The sequence below is a fragment of the Octodon degus genome, unplaced genomic scaffold (assembly GCF_000260255.1).
Source record: "Octodon degus isolate 3935 unplaced genomic scaffold, OctDeg1.0 scaffold00139, whole genome shotgun sequence".
In the NCBI taxonomy this organism is placed as follows: Eukaryota; Metazoa; Chordata; class Mammalia; order Rodentia; family Octodontidae; genus Octodon; species Octodon degus.
Window position 1 is genome coordinate 562499 of NW_004524715.1, and position 18473 is coordinate 580971.

Below are 18473 nucleotides of genomic sequence, written 5' to 3' on the forward strand. Positions count from 1 at the left end.
TAGCCATGACCTTTTGTTGCTTTCTGTCCTTCCATGCTGCTTTATTTCCTTAAGGACACTCTCACTGTCCTTACCCCGTGTCAGTTCTTTCTTTTGCACCAGCTAGAAGGCAAATATATATAATTTATATCAGTAAGACTGTATTGCAGCCAGGCATGGTGGTACATTCCTGTTATCCCAGCCATGAAGGCTAAAGACCACAGCAAATTCGAGGCCAGCATGGGCCACATAGTTAAAATTTATCTCAAAACAACACAAATCTGATAAATTGATAAATTAACAGGAATGCAATGACTAGAACATTTTCTCATATCTCGCAGAACTGCCACTCCCAGATTAGATTCTTGCATTGCAATCCTGTTCTGTTTACTTTCTTCTTTGAATTTGCCTTACTGCTCTCATATTTGGATCTTGCATGTGTATAACCTAAAAAACATTGTGTTATTTCTTTGTTTTATGATTTAGTATGCATTCTAGACAGGGACGTGTTTATCAAAATAGCCTATCATTAATTTTCTGTTCTAAAACATGAATATAGGGGCTGGTGAGATGGCTCAGTGGTCTAAAGCACCTATTTAGAACAAGCTAAGCTAAGCAAAGCACGCAGACCACGGTTCAATCCCGCAGCACCACATGCCAGCCCGCCCCGCCCCCTGGTGGGCTGAGCGGGCCACACACACACAAAATAAATAAATAAAAATTAAAAAAATAAAACATGAATATACACTTTAGCATTGAATATTTATTTTCTGGCAGATTTTGTTTACTTATGTTTTTATCTTATTGTTTCTTATAAATGTAACATACTATTTTAGCATTTTAAGTAGACAGTCTGGTTTCTAAAGTTTTCTTATGTTTTAAGTAGCAACTTTGCTGTAGAGAGGTAGTTTCTTTGATGGTTTTATGACATGATTTTAAAAAATACATATTATACAAGTATTCCCATGGTCCTACTTGGGCTTTTTATCATTGATTAACTCTAGTTGCTGATCTGTGTTGCTGTTTAGACGTTAGGAGGCCCTGTGGATTCAGAGCACCACATATTCTTGAGCAGAGGAGCTTCATGCTACAAGGCTGGCATTTCTCTTTTGGCTGTTTTAACTCAGGGGCTGGTAGATTGTCTCCTCTGAATCCAGAACAAAAGCCTTGCCTCCCCCCCATAGCTTCCAACTTTATGTCTCTTCACTGAGGACCAGGACCAGGCTAGTTGCTTCAAGAAATACTCTATTTTGATTCATATATGAAGTATTTTGGGGTCAGCCGAACAGCTCCGTGGAGTGAGGTACTTAAAGTGCCTATAAGCAGGTGCTGGGGCTGAGGGTTCAGTCCCTGGGCATGCCATGCCAGCCCCACCCCTGGGACACTGAGACTGAGAATGAGACTGGGCGTGGTGGTGCACATCTATAATCCCAAAGTTGTGAGGATGAAAACAGGAGGATCACTACAAGTCTGATCTGTGTAGTGAGACCCTGTGCTAAATACAAAATTAAATAAATAAAGTTTTTGCCACTTTATATAAATAAGTGTAGCGATATTACAGACCCATAAGAAATTAATAATGATCCAAACTTGCTAATATGTCCTAAAATCTTTATCAACTCTCTACCCCTAAAAACAATTATCTGTATATGCATATTATGGATACATACTTATATATACATATATTATATGTTGCCAAAATACAGATAAGAAACCATACTTCATATAAAACAGATCATATATGTATATAAAAATGTTATCTATATTTATAACATTCCATTGGGAATTAAGCTATATAGAAAATCCTAATTTTAATCAAAATAAAAGTCTATATTTTCGAAGTATAATGGAAACAAATATTCTGTCTTGGACATTTTGAGCTGCTTTAACAAAATACCTTAGGCTGCTAAATAAGGAATTCATATCTCCTAGAGTTCTGGAAGTTGAGAAATCCAAAAGCAAAGTGCCAATGACGTCACTGGTGAGCGTGTGCCTCTTCTAGCCTGACAGTCTTCTCAGGTGACCTCGCGTAGCAGGAAGGGCCAGCAGGCCTGCCAAGCCTCTGTGAAAGGGCTCTGGCCTCCTTCCTGCGGGCCCTGCCTCCTGACCCAGTCACCTGTCAAATCGCTAGCTCCTACTACTATCACCTTGAGGGGTAAGATTTCTACATGAATTCTCGGGAAGACAAACTTTCATGTCATAGCACTTAAAAGTTGTATGTATACTTATAGCCCTGCAACATACTGTTTCACACGACCAGAACTTTAACAATTTATTCTTCTATTTGCTGTTCATCTCTTTCATTTTCATGTCTCTATCTGGAATTAATTTCCTTGTGCGTGAGGAACTCCCTTCAGTATTTTCTCTGAGGAAGGTCTGCTAATGATTCATTCTCCCAGATTTTGGGATGTTTGAGAAGTACTCAGCACATATTTTTAAAAGATATTTTCACAGACTGTAGAATTCTAGTTCAGTGATTATTATTTTATATGAAATATTCTATTTTCTTTTGGTTTCTCTGGCTAAGAATGAGTTATTTTTTCACTAATGATGCTATAGCTCCTTTTATGTGCTTGTTTTTGAGGGGTTTTTTTCTTGCCTTTGATCTACAGTTTGACTATCATATGTCTACTTGTGGTTTTCTGTGAATGCTAGTTCATGTATGGTGAGTTTCTTGGGTGTATAAATTGATGTTTAATACCAAGCTTGAGAATTTTATAGCCATCATTTCCTCGGAAAGTCTTGCTTATCATTTTCCCCCTCTGGGATTCTTTTATGTATTTATTAATTGCTTTTTATATCTCACAGGCTACTGAAGACCTATTTTAAAAATCTTTTTGTACTTCAGATTGAATAATTAATTTGTTCTATCTCAAGATCACTGATTTTTTTCTTCTACCATTTTTTACCTCCTTTAAACCCTAACCAATGAATTTTATTACTTCAGATATTGTACATTTCAGTTCTAGAAATTTTTTCTATGCTTCTCTTCAGACAACCCCTCTGTGTATTTAGGATGACCATCTTTCTTTTAATTTCTTGGCCATATAGAGAATTAGCAAACCTAAAAAATCTTTTCTGCTAGTCACAACTTCAGAGTTATCTCAGTATTCATTTCTATTGATTATTGTTTCTCTTGATTTATGACCATCCTTCTCTTGTTCTCTTCCTTTGCATGTTCACTGATTTTTAAAAATAATACAAGAAATTTGGAGTGATGTACTATGAAGTCTCTTTTTTCTAACATTTCTTATGAAGAATACTAAATTTTGTTCTGATACACAAGTAAAAGTTACCTTGAATTTGAGTTTTACACTTTACTGGGGAAGGTCTGTATTTTCCCTTAGTCCTGGGATAAAGTCTGTTAAAGAATAGCCCTTCTGGACCTTCAGTGGAAAGCCCACAGTACACAGCAACCCACTGTAACTTGATGGGATTCCAACTCCAAATCTGTTTCCCCAGTGGTGCACAGTGACCGAGATCTCTGCTTCACATTTCCAGTTGTAGCTCTTGCTCTCTGTCAGGCTTCTTGACACCTTTCCTATCTGTGTAGCCCTGAGGACTCAGCTAAGGACTTAAGGATAAATTATGCACAGATTTGGGGAGTTGTCCTCAAGATCCTCTTTCCTAGATTTTGCTCTAATCTTCAGTCCCTGTCAGCCCAGCTCTAGCTTCTGATGCTTCAGGCAAATAAGACGAGGCTTTTTGGTCTTGGCCATCTTGTGTCATAGGAGCTAGAGTGTATACTCACAGGACTATTAGGTAATGGGCAGGGGATAATAGAAAGGTGGGAGACAGAGGGCAGAAAACATATTAGGGAAAGTGAAAGTAAAATACTATATGTGCATGTGTAGAAATATCACAGTGAAGTTCATTAATTTGTATTATTAATATGAATTAATTTGAGAGAGAAGAGAGGAGAGATACAGAGAGAGAAACAAGAGAAAGAGAAATAAGAGAAAGAAAGAGAAAGAGAAAGAGAAAAAGGGAAAGAGAAAGAGAAACAGAAACAGAAACAGAAAGATCTTCCTCAAGGAAAAAGCCACCCTAATGTAGATCTCACCCAGTTTGGTTCCCCTCTTTCAGTGACACAGCCATTGTAGTCTCTGCCTATTTTATTCACTCTACAAGAGTTCAAGTAGTTGTAAAATGTATTACCTACCATAGTTATTGTTCCCTGTAGGAAAGTTGGTCCATGGCAAGCGGCAGTGGTATTTCTGAAAGAGAATAGAGCTCTAGGTGTGATTTCCTCTGTGCTTCTTATCTATCAGAGTTCTCAGTGATTCTTGAATATGTGACTGCTTTTCATCAGTTTGGACACCTTTTAGCCATTATCTAATCAAATTTTGTTTGATTATTTTGTCTGTTCTCCTCTTTACACAAAGCATACATCTACTCTTGACGAGTTATTTTCCTTGTTTTAATTTTTGTTTATACAATGCTTCTGTCTGGGAACCTTTTCTGAGGTGTTTTCTAAGCCACAAATTCTCTCAGGACTTGTGTGTAAATAGTTATTAAAGTCATCCCTGGAGGCATATATTTCAATTATTATACTTTTCAGTTGTAGAATTTCCACTCAATTCTGTTAAACTATCTACATGTATACTTAAATATTTATAATTCTCCTATATCTGTCCTCTGTTTTTCTCCTAGTGTTTGTTCAGTTCTCTTTTTAAATGTATTTGGTACAGGGTTTCCCTATGCAGCTCAGACTCATAGTAATCCTCCTGTTTTCAACCTCCCCAGCACTGGGATTACAGGCAGTTCTCAGTGGCCGGCTCAGTGTACCTGGGGGTAGGGCCAGTGAAGCCTGTGGTGCCGGGGATCGAATCCAGTCCCTGCACCTGCCTGAGCAGGTACTTAGTCTGCTGATCTATCTCATTGGCCCTTGTTGTTATTATAATTTTGTATACTCTTGTATTTTAAATTCAGTTCCCAAAATTACATTTGATAAATTTTACAAATAAATCTAGCCTACTTAAAGATATAATTTACTTGCTAAGCATTAACTTCTGAGTAGAATCTTATGTTTTGGTCATCTTCTCCATGTGTAACACTTGGGGTCTCAGTCTAATATCTACCAGGGCTCTTTTTTATTGAGGCTGCCATTTTCTCACTTTCTAAGTCTCTCAGCTGTTTCATTCACACCTACAAAGACCTTCAAAGAGAAGTGGGCCAAATGCCATGCACATCTCTTGGTCTCTCCTCAGTGCAGAACTTTCATTTTAAATGTCCTTAGTAGGACCACTCAGATTCCTGAGTTTTTTAAATTGCACTTGACAAGAAAGTTGTTCCAAAGGTACTCTATTGTGACTTCTAGAATCCTGTATAATTTTAGAGGCAAAATATGGCTAATACAAGTGCATATGTTGGTATGACATTTTAGCCCATTTCTACAGAATTCAATCTAGAATGATCTGTTGGATTCCTTTCTTTTCTACATATTATTTATGGAAATTATAGGTACAATATTTACATCCATATAGATGTGTATATAATTCCAGATAATTGAGGGCTGGGAATATAGCTCAGTGGTATAAGCACCTGCCTGGCAAGCGCAAAGTCCTGAGTTCAACCTTCAGTACCAAAAACAACATCTAATCAGTGGAATCATATCTGGAAGGGGTTCATTGTTCTTGATTTTATTCCCCATCTCTTAGATTTTATGTGAACTCAGGTCCAATATTTATCAAGAAACTCACATGTGAATGCTTATTATGTACCAGAAACTTAGTTGACAGAACTATGGAGGGAATATCTGGAGGGGTAAAGAGAAGTTAAAGTTAAAATGTAGCAAATGTAATTTATATAGTAAATAGTAACTCATGCATGATATTCTTCCCTACCTCAGTTCTCAATAAATGTAAAATGGGCACAGTGGGCAGACAGGATTCAGAAAATGGGGTAATTGTTTATTTATGAATCATCTTTTTAAATATTTGTTGATTCAACTCATTAATTCTTTTCTAATCATAAAGAGGGATATAAAACATAAAAAGGAAAGAGGTGATTGGTGTATTGGACATTTAATCCTGAAATTCCTTTGTTAAAGGGAACAGAGGTGGGACACTGGGGAGGTGCTTAGCCCATCCCTTCCCTGCATTAATAGGTTAATCAATTAGTAGATGACTGGGCTCTATGAAAGACACTTTGCTGTAGAAGTGGACTCTCTCTGCCAAGCTTACTCTGTGTCACCATGATGTCCTCTCTGGCATTTTATAGAACACTCTAAGCAGGCCTTCATGACGTGCTGGTGTCATGTATTTGGACCTCTCTGTCCCCAGAAGCCTGAGCTTTTCTCTCTATATTAGCCACAATCAGGGAGTCATTCATAGCAGTGGCAAATGGATAGATGCAATTTACCTCAAGAACATCAGAGTGTAGTTCTCTGGGTTTCCTCTTTCCCTCTTTCTCTTTGTCCCTCCTGCCCTTTCTTCCTTTCACTTTGTGGCGGGGAAGGGAAATGTTGATGGTTTTATATTTTGTCCCAAAAGAAAATATGTGTTAAATGATAGTTTATAGACTTTGAATAGCCATTACTAGACACCAACTTACATTTTAACATTTTATTTTATTTTAAAATGACAAAATATTAGTTATTTTTTACATTGGACATGAAATTCCTTACAAATTAGATCAGTGAGCCTAGGAAAAATTGAGAGAAATCACAGGAAATCTATTAGTAGAAAAGGTACACATTCTGGAATCTATTGATTTTTTAGAAAAGGTAATGCTGAATATAATAGTAGTTGGATTGCACTCTGGCACCTTCCCTTAGCATCTTCCCAGAAGTCCTTGCGTATGTAATTTATCTCAGTGCGCACAGGTTCATGGGAAATTTCACCCAGAAGCTGCCTCATCCTCCTCTCTACCTTGTACCATGGGCCACTGTGCTTGCATTGCCATGCCTTACCCACTCTTTACATTCCTCATTGTTATTGAGGGTCAGATTCCAGTTCTTTTCAGAGATTACCAAATGTTGTACTCCATCTTCACCATGTTCTGTAGGCTTCATGGGAATGCATGGTCTTTTTTCATTTGTAAACAATTCTAAATTTCTATAGACTGATGAAATGAGCCCTTTTGGTAAAACATTTAATAGCAATAAAATGCTTTCAGAAAATCTATGTCTGCAGCTACTTTCACACTTGCATTCTGGCCTATAATATATTCATTGTATGTGATCTTCCTATTTCTGAAAATACTGTTTCAGCTAAATCCCCTTAAAGAAAGAGTTTTTAACAAAGCGATTTTCCCACAGATGTCAGAGAAACTTTGGGGGGAATTTTTTGATAAGTCTTTTTTTAAGGTGTTTTTTTTGATAAATTAGTATCTCCTGAAAAAATATTAGAAACATAAAGCAACTGCATGAGCTAACAAGACATTTGAACTTGCACTGGTTCTATCATGCTAGACCACATTCCTTTCACATTTAGAATAGTCAAACTTTAGCTAATATGTATTTTTCCCTGATCATTATATGCTCATTAGCAAGTTGAAAAACTGTGAATACTTTGGAAAGATCCATTTTGAATCTCAAGTTTAAATCCTGGGTAGACTATCATGGGCACGTCCTTTTCTAAAAGCCTTGCTACCGTGTGTGCGCAGTTTCTCTTTTTACCTCTGGCTGTTTAGTTTCCAACTGAATGACAGTTAAGTATTTTAAATCTAATTGAAATTTACATTTGAGGAGATTACATTATCACATGGATATGCAATATCCTTTTATTAATAATAAATGAAAAAAATGACAGATGGATTTTACTTTTCCTTTCGAAAAGTCCTCGCAGCTTTTGTTTGATCATTAGTGGTTATCATTTTCACACAAATTGTTACTGAATAATCCTGTGATTCTATGCATTAATCCTGCATTTTGGCATTTGAAGATCTAAATCCTTCATGTACTGTGATCATTTGATTAACATACTTTTGATGAGGTTATAATTAAAGAAATGGATTTTCCTTAGCTCTCACTCAGTAGAAATTGAAGTGCCTCCCTATACCTAAGATTACAAGGTATTTTACATCTTCTTCATTTTCCTCCTGTAGGCACCTGTACTTTAAATCAAATTTGGAGAACTTCACAGCTAAACCTAAGTTTTAATCATTAAGTTATGGAGAAATAATCACACATTAATTTTTATTGAATTTAATTTTCATGAGATTTTTTAAAGTAAGGTCATTAAATCTTGTAAATGAGATCAATTTACTAAAATATCATGGCGCAACATACGTCTAATGGATGAGATAGTTTAAATATTTTGGACTTTTAATCTGAATTTTTGATTTCTTATTACTGCTAATTTTCTCTGAGGAAAAAGTACAGAAGAGAGCCAATGGTTGCTTTCTCCCATGTTGAGTTCTCCTAAGCTCATCCAATCAGTGTTTTCTCTCATGATTATTTCCAGTGTGGGGCACAGGGAAGAAGTTGGGCCCCAAACATCTGCTTTTCACCATGACACTGTGGTGCTAGGTAGTGGCAACCACCTAGGAATTGCTCTATAAAGTTACAATGATGATCATAGGATGATAGCCACTGCCTATATTTACTGAACACTTGCCATGCATTAGGTACTGCACTGTCTCAGCTACTCTTCTCTCGTTGCTGAGACAAATACATGACACTCAAAATGAAGGAAGGAAAGGTTTATTTAGCTCACAGTTAGTGGAGGATTTAGTCCGTACTCAGCTGGCTCCAAGGCAGAGTGGCACATGGCAGAGGGCAGAGTTCATGGTGGTGTCAAAGAGCAAGCAAGAGCAAATGGAGGAGTAGCAGCAACAATGGCAACAGAGAGGAAGTCTCTCTCCCTTAAATTGCATTCAGGCTATTACCCCAGGCTGGGGAAGGTACCCACAACTGTAATCCCAACAGTACTAAGACCCATAATCCCAGCAATACTAAGACCCATAATCCCAGTGGATTGTGAGTTAGTCTCAAACTCTAGAAGTCCCCACCCCATGATTGCATGAGGTTTTGGGGGAACAACTATACACAAACCATAACATGCACTAAATGACTTCCATATATCACTTTAATCTTTTCTACAATACTTCAAGGTAGGTTGCTGCCTGTCTTCAACAGTTGAGAAGGCTGAGGCTTTGAGAGGTTAAATAATTTGCCCAAGATCACCTTGGTGATGAATGTGAGGACAAAGGTAGGAACACCGTGTTGATTCCATCCTAAAAATATTGTCTTTCCTTTACTTCAGTGATATTCCACCTTGAATCACTGTCACACTGTTCCTGGGGATCATTTTCTAAATGTCCTGTGGATTCTTAAACTACTTTGGTTAGAGACACATACGAGGGAAGAAGAAGGAGTTCTGTTTTCAGGGTTTTCACAGCTTCTTTCTTCGTTCTTGGGAATAGACCTCTCTGGAAGTACTTTATGGTTTGCCAGCAGATCTGGGTCCTATGCAATCTTAGAGGAATACTCTTCCATTTTAGAACCTCTAAAATCAACCTGTTTACCTTCTTCCTTCATATATAAGGAAGGCATACTTTACCCAATTCTAATCTTAGTAGGTTGTATTCCCACACATTGTAAAACCTATGGGCCAAATAGTTTTTTCAAATGGAAATTGTTGGGTGTTGAGAAGGTGAATGACTGTAATAGCTAGCTTTTATTCTTTTTAATTCTTTGGTTTAAATAAACTTGAAAGACATAATTGAGTTGTCAGTTGTTTTTAGTGCTAGGTCATAATGTGATATTTTACCTATAACATGAATATTTAAAGAATGGCTTTCCTTTATATAAAGAGTTTTCAGTCTCATCTACTTTTTATGTGAGAAAATCTCTATACATATAAAAATGAAAAATAGAATTGCTGATGAAATTTGTCCCATTTTGAGTCATGCATGATGGCACATGCCCATAATCAGTACTCAGGAGGCTAGGGCAGGAGGATTGAGGTGAGTCTGAGAGACCACTCTGGGCTATAAAAGTGAGGACAAGACCAGCCTGAACTGCATAGTAATACCCTGTCTCAAAAAGAAAAAAAAAATAATAACTTTTGTCACATTTTGCCAATATTTATTTGTCCATAGATAACATAAAAATAATGCTTTACCTGGATCATTAAAATACATTTTCAGTAAGCTTTTACTTTTTAAATTTAATGATTATTGATGAAAAGCTATAAAATTCTGTGTGTTTCAAATGTCTTCAATCGTAAATGTGCTAATCAGTGTAGAGAGATTGTTCCTATCCAGAGTCTACAGCTATGAGAAATATGTGAATATACGTACATGTTCATATAAATAGCTCACTTTTAGCCTTGTTTGCTAAAGTACAATGATAGGGTATTCAAGACCTAACTGCTAATGAACTTGTTTAGAAGGAAACTCTTTCAAATGCTTTCCAGAAACTCATTAACTTGATTACTTTCTTCTTACTGCTCGGACAAAATACCTGACACCCAAAACCAAGGAAGGAAAGGTTTATTTAGCTCACAGTTTCTGGAGATTTCAGTCCATATGTGGCTGACTCCAAGAGAAAGTAGTACATGGCAGAGGGCAGCCATTCATGGTGGTAGAAAACAGCAAAAGCAATGAGTAAAAAGGGAGGAGCAGTGGCAGAGAGAAAGCCTCTCTCCCTCTCTTGTATTTCATCCAGGCTATCGCCCCAGGGTGGGTGTAGCGCTCATACCCATAATCCCAGAATTGGATCATGAATTTATCACAACCTCTAGAAGTCTGCACCATGACTGCATAGGGCTTTGAGGGGGGCAACTAGACATAAACCATAACACTCAGCAAAGGGATCATAAGCAATTGAGTCACCATTCTGGCATAGCTATGTATTTACCATCCTTACCCCATTATTTCCAGGTCCTAATCACCCAATAGCTCAACACCATCACTTTCATACGCATATCAGCAAACAGCTACTTATTAAAAATAGTACACTCTTCTACCTGTCTGTAACCTAATCTCCATGTAGTTTGAGGATAAGAACATGCTTCAGATTGGAGACTCCCAAATTCTTCTGATTATTGCCAGTTGTATGATTATGGCAAAACATAGTGACAGTTTGCTATTTGGAAATTTCTTTTTTTCCCCCCATAATTTTATTAAGAAACAAATAGCAATGAGACAATTTCAAATCAAATTAGTAGGACAGTTTCTGCAATTAATACATTGCATGTTGTTTTCTTAGCGGTTATTTGTTGTACAAGATGTAGATATGATATCCTATTTACAAACACTATTAGAACAAATCCCTCTACTCATTGAATTAAGAGAATGTAGCTGTATATCTATCTTAACTATTTTGAATATACAGATACAACATGGTCATTCATTTGTATCTCCTTTTTTGTTTAGTTTCAAAAATATGAATGCTTCATGAATTTGTGTATCATTCTTGTGCAGGGGCCATGCTAATCTCCTCTGTATTGTTCCAATTTTAGTATATGTGCTGCCGAAGTGAGCACAAACAACATTTTTGTTTGTTTGTTTGTTTGTTTGTTTGTTTGTTTGTTTTTGCAGAACCAGGGATTGAACTCAGGCCCTTGCGCTTGCCAGGGAAGTGCTTATTCTGCTGAGCCATCTCCCCGGCCCCTGGAAATTTCATATCAAGTTATGTTTCCAAAAATAATACAGCTCCCATATAATCCCACCAAATCACACCACTGTTCTATCTTAGAGAATTTATAGAAAGATGAACCTACAGTAGGGCTACAGCAGCCTATATTAATCTCAGCTGGACTGAGTAGATGTTTTTATCCCCAGGTACTCTGTAGTATGGCCAGTACCCCTTGACCAATGCTGTGGAAGATTTTGGTTGAAAAGAAGTGATATTTCAAGTTATTTAGGGTAACTATGTGGTTTGCACCTGGTTCTAGTGGCACCTGTGAGGTTTTACTTGTTAAGGCTGGTCATGAGTAGTGATGTGTCTAGGAGAGCAGATCATTCTAGGAGATGTTCATAGAAAGATTCACACTCCCTAATAGAAAGGTACTTCACATATGGCCATGCACATAGTAGTTCTATACTTGGACATATGGGCATCATTGTAACCCAGGAATGAGAGCCTCAGCCTGAGATCTCCTGGTCTCTTAAAGCATATCCTTCTATTACTGATTCATGGATGCAGTTACCTGTGATAAGGCTGTTCTGTGACTCCAAACTGTCTCGTGATTCCTTTTATTAAGCAAATTATCTGGTAATTAACACATTTAATATATGCTTTTGCATTTTAATTCATTTTTAGATTTATCTCATGTCAGTTGTCTTAGTTGTTTTCTGATGACTGGGACAAACTACCTGACATTCAAAGTTAAAAAGAGAGTTTTATTTTAGTTCACAGCTTGTGGAAGTTTCAGTCCATAGTTGATTGGTTTCCAGGCAGGGTGGCAAGGCAAAGGGCATGGAAGAGGAGCAACTGTCCATGATGTTGGTAGGAAGGACCAAGCAGCAACCCTGCCTTCCATCTGTTCCTCTATATTCCATTTGGACCACGAGCCTGTTGGTTGGTGCCACCCTGGGCTGGGGTTCTATGTTCAGTAAATCCATTCTGCTACACTCACAACCAGAGTGAAGCAACCAGTAGATTGGCTCAGTGATCCCTCTCTTAATCTATCAGTCCATACCCATGATCCAGTCAGCCCCACCCCCAAAAGCTCTACTACAAGCATACAAGGCTTTGAGGGAGACATCTAGATATAAACCATAACATCAATCAGATAGAAATTAATCATTTTAATTACTAGTATTTATCTTTCAGAAAACTTTAATCATATTGACAGTTGTTAAACCATTTTTCTAACTTGGACTACATGGGTTGAGATTGATTTCTGCACAAAGGCTCCAAAATATATATCATGGTCTAAGAATTTATGTCATAGTTTGATAAACTCCAGGTCAATGTTAAAAAGAATTGATTTTCTACATTTAAAAATTGGAAGCAGCCTATATATCCTTCAGTGGTCCAATGGATAAGGAAAATGTGTTGTTTACACACAATGAAGTACTACTCTGCCAGAAAGACAAACATGAGTCATTTGCAGGGAATTGGATGCACTTTGAAGCCATAATGTTAAGTAAAATAAATCAGAAACACAAATTTAAATGTCATATGGTTTCCCTTACATGAGAAATACAAATTGAAAATAAAGAGCAAAGGAAAAGATAACTGGAATTACAGGGAGGGGATCATGAGATGAAGAGAGGGAGGAAGATAGTTAAAGGAATTAAATGTGTGATGTGCAGGTGCCAATTCTATAGAATGACTGTAAACATTATGTACTGCAAATATACACTAATAAAAGCCAGGGACATCTAAAGATTAACATAAAATTATTTTTTTCTTTAATTTGAAAAAGGAGATATAGCCTATTAAATATTGTCAGCTGGTAACAAGCAGGTGGACTGCTCACCATTCACTGGCCAAAACTTAGTGACATAGCACTTCTAAGAGCAAAAGGATGTAGCCACTGTAGTTTGGCTGTGGGCTTCAAAGAAAGGAATTTAGTGAAAAATTATTCAACTTTGGTCTCAGTAATGCTCAGGTTTATTTTAATGTTAGCATAGACTCCTAACCTACTCAAATCTAGGCAATCAAAATAGTTTCATAAAATTATAAATATTTATCAACACGAAGATTGTCATTCAGTATTGATGCTGGTCCCCTTAGTCATCCTGCCTGAGAGAACCTGTCTTCTTCTGTTCTTTTTTAAAGTATGATACAGATCTCAGAGTCTGGCCTCCAGAGTCAGAGTCACAGTCAGAGTCAGACTCAGAGTCAGAGTCAGAGACACCTGTATTTAAATTCTAGGTCAGTCACTTGCTAGCGGTATAATCCTGGAAAATTTGCAGTACCTTTCTAACACTATTATTTCATGGGCAAACTGATTATAGAAGTATAGCTCATACTATGTAATTATTATATGTGTTTGTCATTTTCCTATGACTGGGACAAAATACCTGACACCCACAACTTAAAGGTGAGAAGTTTATTTTGACTGATGGTTTCAGTAGTTCATGGTTTGTTGGCTTCAAGGCAGAAAGACTATAGCATAAGGGCCTGGGAGAGAAAAGTTCCTTTCTTCAGGCAATCAGGAATCAGAGATGAGGAGCCATGACAAGAATGTACCCTTTCAGGTGGTGGCAGAATGATCCTCCTCTTTCAGCCTGGCCCCACCTCTGAACACATGACATCTGGAGGCATCAGAGAGCTGAGTCATACCATTGTATCACTGGCCCCCGAAAAGGTTCATATTCAGCTCATTGTGCAGAATGTGTTTATTTATTTATTTATTTATTTATTTATTTATTTATTTTGCGGAACCAGGGATTGAACTCAGGCCCTTGCACTTGCCATGGAAGGCAGAATGTGTTTAGTCCAACTCTAAGAATTGGCCAGCATTGCAGAAGAACAGTCCCAGTCCCAGCATTGCTGAAAAGTCCAAGTCCAAAATATCCTCTGAGAATCAAGGCAAACTCTTAACTTTAAGTTTCTATGAAAATCAAAAAGAAGGTTCAATACCTTCAACAGATAGTGGCACATACAATGGCACACAGTAAACACTTCCAAAAAACAGCAGAATAGGGGAATGGGGAGGAATTAGATCAAAGCAAGACTGAAAGCCAGTGTGGTAAGCAGTTAGTACAATCGTTCCATCTATAGCACCTGCAGTGTGTGGTGGTGATATATGAGATGCAAAGGGCTGGGACACCTCTGCTCTTGTAACCTTGCTCTCTGAGCCCCACATGACTTTCTTCTTGGGCTGGCTTTTCCTCCTGGAGTTTCTTCAGTAGACATATGACATTCCTGGCTTCTCCAATTTACTGAGGTTACCACCGCACCTTTGCTTTTACTCTCTTAGTTTCATACAGTTATGGACTCCTGGCTGGAATGGATGCACATTTCTGTCTGGCCTCCCAGCCTTCTTCTGAAATCCAAGTGGAAGCCTTTGTAACCCATAACTTTGGCATTTTGCATGCCTAAAAACCCTCTACCATGTGCATGATGGCAAGGTCTGCTGCCAGTGTGAATAGCCTTTCCCCCCTGCCCACAGCTACAGTGGCATCTGGGTGCTTAGAAGGATGAGCTCAGAGAGACTCTTCCCTAGGTATTCCTGAATAGGCATGGTGTCCTGGAGCTCTCCTTTCAAAACAAAGACCTCTAAAGGAGATTGTTTTACCCCTGAGTAGGGTTTGTTTCCTGAGATACCTTCAAAATGTCTTTCCTATTATCCTTATGCAAAACACTTGGCATTTATTTATTTATTTATTTATTTATTTATTTATTTATTTATTTCGTATTTAGCACAAGGTCTACAGGGTCTCACTACACAGATCAGACTCATAGAGATCCTCCTATGTTCAGCCTCCCAAGCACTAGAATTACAGGCCTGTGCCACCACACCCAGTCTCAACTGCTGTCTCAGCATGCCCTGGGGGTGGGGCTGGCAGGGCATGCCAGGGATCAAACCCCAGTTCCTGTGTCTGCCTAAGCAGGCACTTTAATCTGCTGAGCTATCTGGCCAGCCCTTTGGCTTCTTTTTAATGCTAATCTTTCCAGCAGCCATATTCTCATTGAACCCTTTCTGATGAAACTCTAAACTTTTCACATCTTTTGCTCTACAGTTTCTCTTCGTGCCCACTATGCATCTAGTTAACAGTCGCCAGAAGCACACATACCACAGTGTGAACACTGGGCTGTGGTAATCTTTCTTCTGACAAATCTATTAGTCCACTTCCTTTAAATTCAGCTGCACATAGACCGATAGGATATGGACAAAAGTTAAATAATTTTTTTTATCTTTTTGAGACAGGGTTTTACTATGCAGTTGACCTTGAACTCACTTAGTAACCCTGGATGGCCTCAAACTCACAGTGGTCCTCCTGCCTGACCCTCTCAAGTGCTGGGGTTACAGGTGTGCCACCAGGCCCAGCACAAGTTCTTTACCAGAATGAAACACACATGATACATGGCCTCTAGTCTAGTTTTCAGTACAGGCCTTACTTTTATGTGAAACCTCCAGAGCCTGGCATTTGCTGTGTACATTCCTGTGAGCATCCTGGTCTTCTCAGCCTCAGAGGAAATTACCCACCAAGCCTGGCTTACAACACGTGAGGGCTTCTCTAGGCAGCATGTTAAACCTCTTCAAACTTCACTGGCAAAGCAACTTCACCTGTTGCTGAGCTACATGGTCAAGAGCAGTCATAGCACTGACCTCGTGCTCAGTACTAACCGTTTGCATTGGTCCATTTCCCATCACTAAGCTAACATACTGATGCCCACACCTTACAGGATGGGAGACTTACTCGACTCAGTTTTCAGAGCGTTCATCTCATGGGTGTTTGGCCCCCAGGTCATGGACAACATCATAGCACAAGCAAGCTGCTTGCCCACTGACAGCCAAAAAGCAAAGGGACTAAGTAAGAACCAACAACAAGAAAACACCCTTGGAGATCTGTCCTGCCCCCCTTTTTCAACCAGGCTCCACTTCTGAATTCATGATTCTTTGGGAGGTGGGACATTTTAGATCTAAACTATAATATGTATGAGCTACTTGTATTAATTCCAACAAGAACTCAATATGACATTTCTGTTGTCTCTGCTTTATGGGTAAGGAAACAGAAAGCTTAAGTGATGTTCAGCTGTAGATAGGCAAGGAATAGTGGAACCAAGCTTTTAACCTGAACTCATAAAATTCAGCTCTAAAGGTATGTGATTTTAATCATTTGGCTGTTCCCTTTTCAGTACAGTGCATATTTAACAAGATTAAAGTGAAGATCAATTTAAAAAGAAAAGAAAATTTTGAATAAAGGAAGACTCCGTCATGAGTCTTATAATGTGAGCAAGAAGGACTAAGCAAATAAAAACATCTAAGCTATACCATTTCATTAGATTCCTCCTAATTCAGAGAGGTAAAATGACCTGGTAGAAACATTTGAAAGTATCATGTTTTACAACTGTGAAAAGGCTATTCTACTGTTATAAGTCATCGACAAAAAGGTTTATTAGCTTCTCTCTTATCCTAATCTTTACCAAAGCACATGGTGATGTCTTTTCATACTCTCTTAAGAAATAGCTCAAACATATACACACTAACTTGCATTTTAAAGAAACCACTTAGCAAATTTAAAATTTGCTACAGAAACACCCATATAGAGCAAAAGACAGCAGACTGCTGCAGTGGCAGTGGTGATTATAAATGATTCGTCCACAAAATGTAACTCTGCAACCTTGAAATGGTGCTACTGGGTGTATTATGCATATGGCATTGATGCCCACACAAAGGTTTGTAATTACCAAGCACATGTTATTGGATATAATTTCTTGCTATGGGAGAAATCAAAGACCTTGCATGTCTTAGCTGAAGCATGGCTCCCATCACCTTAATGTGTGACAAAGGTACCATATTACTCAATTTTACACATTACCTTTAAATGTCAAACAATGCCCTGGAAATGTCCAGTAGAATCTGTGCACACGCACCAGATGAGGGGTACATCACTCAGGACAAATGTTTCTAGGTTTCTTTCCCAGGGAGAAGACTGTTACATTTCCTCAGGGAATGAACTAAACTTTTTAGCTGCAAGAAACAAAGCTAAAAATAAAAATGCTCCTGGAGAATAAATTGGGAATAGGCAATGCTTAAGACTTTGGGTATGTTTAGAGACAAGGCACTATTTCAAAAGATAATGAAATTTTCTTATCCTTCACAGGCTGAAGGAAAATTGGAAAGATAATAGAAATCTCAATAATTTGGGGGCTCTAGAACCCAGATCTGCAAGGAACCATGTCGTTGTGTTCTGCTATCTATTAAGTATGTGACTCACTCCTTAGTGCCAGCCTCAGAAAGTTACCCTGAAGAGAAAAAAGTTAATCCTCTCAAACACTTCCTTCAGCTTTTAGCAGAAGCAGAAATTATAGCTAAACCTCCCAATTAAAGACAGGCTAACTTCTATCTTCAAATAGATAATTATGCACAAATAGTCTTCTGTCCTCGCCTGGAAATTTCTCCTTCAGTCCATTTCTACTTGCTCCTGGACATATCGGGTCAGCTGACGAGCTCATCATCAACCCAAATTAAATAGATCAAAGGCAGAACTACATATTTTCCTTCCCCTTTCCTGACTTCCCCTTTAAGCTTACACTTTTGAGTTGTCATTTTATAATGCAAAATAGAAAAGATGAAATGCTAACCTTAAAACCTAAGTAAGAAAATTATCTTAATAGGACAGCAATGTGCAATACTAAACCCAAGCTTAAAATACCTGTCATTTTGGTCTTCTAAATGCATACAGCTTCTAATGTCATATCAATTATTGCTATACTCTCTTTAAAGTAAATGTTTGTTAAAGAAAGTATTAAAAATAAACAAGAGGCAAGAAAAACAAAATGTCATAGGATTGTCCTGCTACGGTGTTGTATATGGTTTGATTTCTAAATTTCTTCTTCTTCTTCTTCTTCTTCTTCTTCTTCTTCTTCTTCTTCTTCTTCTGCTTCTGCTTCTGCTTCTGCTTCTGCTTCTGCTTCT

The 18473-nt window shown here is 38.0% G+C and overlaps 1 non-coding gene across 1 annotated transcript; it reads right to left on the bottom strand.

The window, feature by feature from the left end:
- Window positions 1–11307: 11307 nt before the first annotated feature.
- Window positions 11308–11414, bottom strand: LOC111812731. Its single transcript, XR_002818151.1, has one exon. It is a non-coding gene; the product is annotated as a U6 spliceosomal RNA (small nuclear RNA).
- Between the last annotated feature and the right edge of the window lie 7059 nt (window positions 11415–18473).